Source organism: Aethalodelphis obliquidens, unplaced genomic scaffold, assembly GCF_003676395.1.
Source record: "Aethalodelphis obliquidens isolate GAN/ISIS:26980383/991018 unplaced genomic scaffold, ASM367639v1 scaffold4, whole genome shotgun sequence".
NCBI lineage: Eukaryota > Metazoa > Chordata > Mammalia > Artiodactyla > Delphinidae > Aethalodelphis > Aethalodelphis obliquidens.
In genome coordinates, this window is record NW_020837948.1 from 7132606 (window position 1) to 7138477 (window position 5872).

At 40.4% G+C, this 5872-nt stretch overlaps 1 pseudogene; it reads left to right on the top strand.

Moving 5' to 3' along the window:
• The first annotated feature begins 721 nt into the window (after nt 1-721).
• LOC113617628 (cytochrome c oxidase subunit 7C, mitochondrial pseudogene) lies at nt 722-913 on the top strand (annotated as a pseudogene).
• Nucleotides 914-5872: the final 4959 nt, after the last annotated feature.

Genomic DNA, 5872 nt, shown 5'->3' on the forward strand with positions numbered 1-5872 from the left:
TCATTGCAGTGCTGTTTCCAATAGCCAAGACATGGAAACAAGCTAAATGGCTATTGACAGAGGAATGGATAAAGAAGATGTGGTACCTATGTACAATGGAATATTACTCAGACATTTAAAAGAATGAAATACTGCCGTTTGCTGCAACATGGATGGACCTGGAGATAATCATACTAAGTAATTAAGTCAGACAGAGAAACACAAATATCATATGATATCATTTATATGTGGAATCTAAAAAAACATGATACAAATAAACTTATTTACAAAATAGAAACAGACTCAATGACTTAGAGAATGAACTTATGCTTACCAGGGTAGAAGGGGGAGGGGGAGGGATAAATTGAGAGTTTGGGATTGACATGTACACACTGCTCTATTTAAAATAGATAACCTAACACAACATTGTAAAGCAATTATACTCCAATAAAGATGTTTAAAATAAATAAAATAAAATTTGAAAAAAAATAAAACATAAAATAGATAACCAAGGACCTACTGTATAGCACAGGGAACTCTGCTCAATACTCCGTAATAACCTAAATGAGAAAAAAATTCGAAAAAGAATAGATACAAGTATATATATAACTCATTCACTTTGCTGTACACCTGAAACTAACACAACATTGCTACTCAACTATGCTCCAATACAGCTTGGTGTGCCACCACCATTTCTTGCACCTTCAGTCTCTGCGCCTTTCGCAGAGCTTCCCACAGCACTATGTTGGGATAGAGCATCCAGAGGTTCACAACCTCTGTGGTCCGTAGGAGCCACTATGAGGAGGATCCAGGGAAGAATTTACCATTTTCAGTGGAAAAGAAGTAGCAGTTACTAGCTATTATGAGTTTGTACTTTGGGTCTAGATTTGTTGTGCCTTTCTTTAGAGTAAGACAGCAACTGCTTAAAAACTAATCTATCAGATAGATATGTAGAGCAGATTTTAAAAGGGGCAGTCTCTTTGAAAGAACGATCAAATTCTTGAACTCAGAATCCTAGATATGTTTGTAAATAAACTTATGGCATAAACCCTTAATGCTTCTTCTCTGAAATATGGAACATGCTAATTGAGCTTGTACTTACTTTTTATTTGGGTAATATTCCATTGTCAGTTTCTTAATTAAATATTACATGATTTAGCTTGTTTCTTGATCTTAAATTCTGAATTTTAATTTTTGTTTGCTGGTTCAGGAATTTGTAATTCACTGTAAAAGAGAAATGCAAACTTTGTCCTGTAAGTTTTTTTAATTTAAGGGGAGAAAAAAGATACACTTTTAGTCTTTTTTTACTTTGAAGGAATAAATTCATTTTTCTCCATGAATGACAATTAGTTAACCATTAGGAAAACCAGTAGTGTGTGCAGATTTAAGTTCAAGAGCTTCATTTTATTCATCTTGACTTGTACCCTAAAACTGAAATTTTTCACTTGATAAATGTGCTACTGACCAACAGTAGTCTTTTTTAGAATGAATGAAAGAATATTTGAAATGGAAAGTAATCGCATATTAGACAATATAGGAAATATTCCCATTTTATTCTGCAGCTTTGACTAGTAGAAATGGGTTACGAGATGGCTCTGATTAGTAATTGTATCAGTGAATCAAAATTATGAGTAGTGAAATGCTGCTTACCACTTAAAATGTAATGACTTAGTTCCTAGGGCTTTATATTAGGGCAGGGGAAAAGTAATTAGCTACTGAATATTTTAATCCCAATTTGGTCCCTAGAATACCTATCTTTCTTTAGGCTCTTCAATAACCACCTGGCAACTACTTAAATATGGATGCAATTTAGTCTAAATGACTTTGTCTAACCATTCCATGTATTTGTGTGTTGTTTTTTGATTATCCACTGATGAGTCAGATGTTATTCTGTGCTTGGAGAGTTTTTCTATATAACATTAAGACCATTGTTATGGGAACAGTAGAAGCAAGAGTAAGAGTTTAGGGTTCATAGAATGATTTTGAATTCTTGGTTCGAATCTTTGCTCAAATACAAATGTAACATTCTGTATTTTCTTGGAGGGAATGGGAATAGAGCCTCCTTCCTATTTTTACATTTGCTGAGCTATATAAAAATATTTTAAGTGCTGGAAAAATAACTATACTCCAATATAAAATAAAAATTTTTTTAACTGTTCTGGACATATTAATACCTCACAATAGACTTTAGAGCAAACAGCAAGGTTAAAGAGAGTTACTACATGATAAAAGTTGCCATTCACCAGGCAGATAAAACAAATTATAAAACCATAGCCTCAAAGTATATAAAGCAAATTTGATAGTGTTACAAGGAGGAACCAAAACTCTACCACCATGCCAGGAGATTTTAACATAACTCTCTCAATAATTGTCTTGAGCAAATAAAAAGTGATAAGGATAGAATATTTGAACCACACAACAAATAAGCTTGATTAAGAGATGTATGTAGAACCCTGCAATTAGAGAAAACAAAACATTTTCAAACTCACAAAAAACCATGTACCAGGCACAATGCCACAAGAAAACTTTTTCAGTACCACATAATCAAAATCATAAAACATGTTCTCTAATCATAATCCAGTAAAACAGAAATCAATAACAGAAAAGATGACCAAAGAATCTGTACATTTGGAGACTTAAATGTGTAATTGTTAATAATTCATAAGTCAAAGAAGAAATTATAATAGACATTAGAAACTATTACAAATTAAGTGATTAGAGATACATCTATATATATTATCTGTTATCTATTAGAGATATATATCAGAACTTGTATGATGCATGTACAACCACAGATGGAGGGAAATATGTGCATTAGAAAAAAATGTCTATATTAGAAAAGAATAAAAAGTTTAGAGAGCAGAGATCTGAGAATTCAGCTCAAGAAATTACAAAAAGAACAGCAGAATAAACCTGAAGAAAATGGAAAGCAAAAAAAAGAGTAAGAGCAGACATTTTTAAAATAGAAAACAAATCACAGCAAGGATTAATAAAACCGAAAGCTGATTCTTTGCAAAAACTAATAAAATAGCAAACCCACAGCAAGACTGATCAGGAAAGAGAGTATAAACAACATTAGGAACAAAAAGGAAGACATAGTTTTCACAGATTTAGCAGAGATTTTTTTAAACATAACGGATTACTACAAACAACTTTATGCAATCTATATGAAAACGTAAATGAAATGGACCATTTCCTAGAAAAATGGTTTGCCAAAATGAAGTCAAGAAGAAATGGAAAACTTGAATAAGCCTATAAAAGAAAGCAAATCAATAGTTAATCAACTCACAAAAACAAAAACAAAACACCAAGCCCAGACACTTTAAGAGGCATCTCTATCTTACACAAAATGTTTCAGAAAATAGGAAGAAGGAAAAGCTCCTCAATTCATTTTATGATGCTGGGAAATTCTTAAAACAAATGCCAGAAGAACACACGAGAGGACTTCCGGGAAGATGGCAGAAGAGTAAGACGCGGAGATCACCTTCCTCTCCACAGATACACCAGAAATACATCTACGCGTGGAACAACTCCTACAGAACACCTACTGAATGCTGGCAGAAGACCTCAGACCTCCCAAAAGGCAAGAAACCCCCCACGTACCTGGTTAGGGCAAAAGAAAAAACTAAACAGAGACAAAAGGATAGGGACGGGTCCTGCACCAGCGGGAGAGAGCTGTGAAGGAGGAAAAGTGTCCACACACTACGAAGCCCCTTCGCGGGTGGAGACTTCGGGAGGCGGAGTGGGGGAGCTTGGGAGCCGCGGAGGAGAGCACAGCAACAGGGGTGCGGAGGGCAAAGCGGACAGATTCCAGCGCAGAGGATCGGGCCGACCGGCACTCACCAGCCGAGAGGCTTGTCTGCTCGCCCGCCGGGGCAGGCGGGACTGGGAGCTGAGGCTCCGGCTTTTGTCGGAGCGCCGGGAGAGGACTGAGGTTGGCGGCGTGAGCACAGCCTGCAGGGCGTTGGTGCGCCGCGGCTGGCCGGAAGAGAGTCCGGGGAGGGGTCTGGACCTGCCGAAGAGGCAAGAGACTTTTACGTCCCTCTTTGTTTCCTGGTGCACGAGGAGAGGGGATTAAGAACGCTGCTTGGGAGAGCTCCAGGGACGGGTGCGGGCCGCGGCTGGGAGTGCGGAGCCCAGAGACGGACATGGGACGCTAAGGCCGCTGCTGCCACCGCCAGGAGGCCTGTGTGCAAACACAGGTCACTAGCCACACGCCCTTCCGGGGAGCCTGTGCAGCCCGCCACTGCCAGGGTCCCGGGATCCAGGGACGGCTCCCCGGGAGAGCGCACGGCGCGCCTCAGGCTGCAGCGTCACGCCGGCCTCTCCCGCTGCAGGCCCGCCCCGCACTCCGTGACCCTCCCTACCCCCCGGCCTGGGTGAGCCAGAGCCTCCGAATCAGCGGCTCCTTTAACCTCGTCCTGTCTGAGCAAAGAACAGACGCCCTCCGGCGACCTACACGCACAGGCGGGGCCAAATCCAAAGCTGATCCCCTGGGAACTGTCAGAACAAAGAAGAGAAAGGGAAATCTCTCCCAGCAGCCTCAGAAGCAGCGGATTAAAGCTCCACAATCAACTTGATATACCCTGCATCTGTGGAATACCTGAATAGACAACGAATCATCCCAAATTAAGGAGCCCTGTGGATGAAAGGCTCTTGGTGCTGCAGCCAGGACTCAGTGCTGTGCCTCTGAGGTGGGAGAGCCAACTTTAGGACACTGGTCCACAAGAGTCCTCCCAGCTGCACATAATATCAAACAGCAAAAATCTCCGAGAGATCTCCATCGCAACGCCAGCACCCAGCTTCACTCAACGACCAGCAAGCTACAGTGCTGGACATCCTATGCCAAACAACTAGCAAGACAGGAACACAACCCCACCCATTAGCAGAGAGGCTGCCCAAAATCATAGTAAGTCTACAGACACCCCAAAACACACCACCAGACGTGGACCTGCCCACCAGAAAGACAAGATCCAGCCTCATACACCAGAACACAGGCACTAGTACCCTCCACCAGGAAGCCTACACAACCCACTGAACCAACCTTAGCCACTGGGGACAGACACAAAAAACAACAGGAACTACGAACCTTCAGCCTGCAAAAAAGGAGACCCCAAACACAGTAAGATAAGCAAAATGAAAAGACAGAAAAACACACAGCAGATGAAGGAGCAAGATAAAAACCCACCAAACCTAACAAATGAAGAGGAAATAGGCAGTCTACCTGAAAAAGAATTCAGAATAATGATAGTAAGGTTGATCCGAAATCTTGGAGATAGAATGGACAATAGAATGGACAAATTGCAAGAATCAGTTAACAAGGACCTAGAAAAACTAAAGATGAAGCAAGCAACGATGAACAACACAATAAATGAAATTAAAAGTACTCTAGATGGGATCAATAGCAGAATAACTGAGGCAGAAGAACGGATAAGTGACCTGGAAGATAAAATAGTGGAAATAACTACTGCAGAGCAGAATAAAGAAAAAAGAATGAAAAGAACTGAGGACAGTCTCAGAGACCTCTGGGACAACATTAAACGCACCAACATTCGAATTATAGGGGTTCCAGAAGAAGAAGAGAAAAAGAAAGGGACTGAGAAAATATTTGAAGAGATTATAGTTGAAAACTTCCCTAATATGGGAAAGAAATCATTAATCAAGTCCAGGAAGCACAGAGAGTCCCATACAGGATAAATCCAAGGAGAAATACGCCAAGACACATATTAATCAAATTGTCAAAAATTAAATACAAAGAAAACATATTAAAAGCAGCAAGGGAAAAACAACAAATAACACACAAGGGAATCCCCATAAGGTTAACAGCTGATCTTTCAGCAGAAACTCTGCAAGCCAGAAGGGAGTGGCAGGACATATTGAAAGTGTTGAAGGA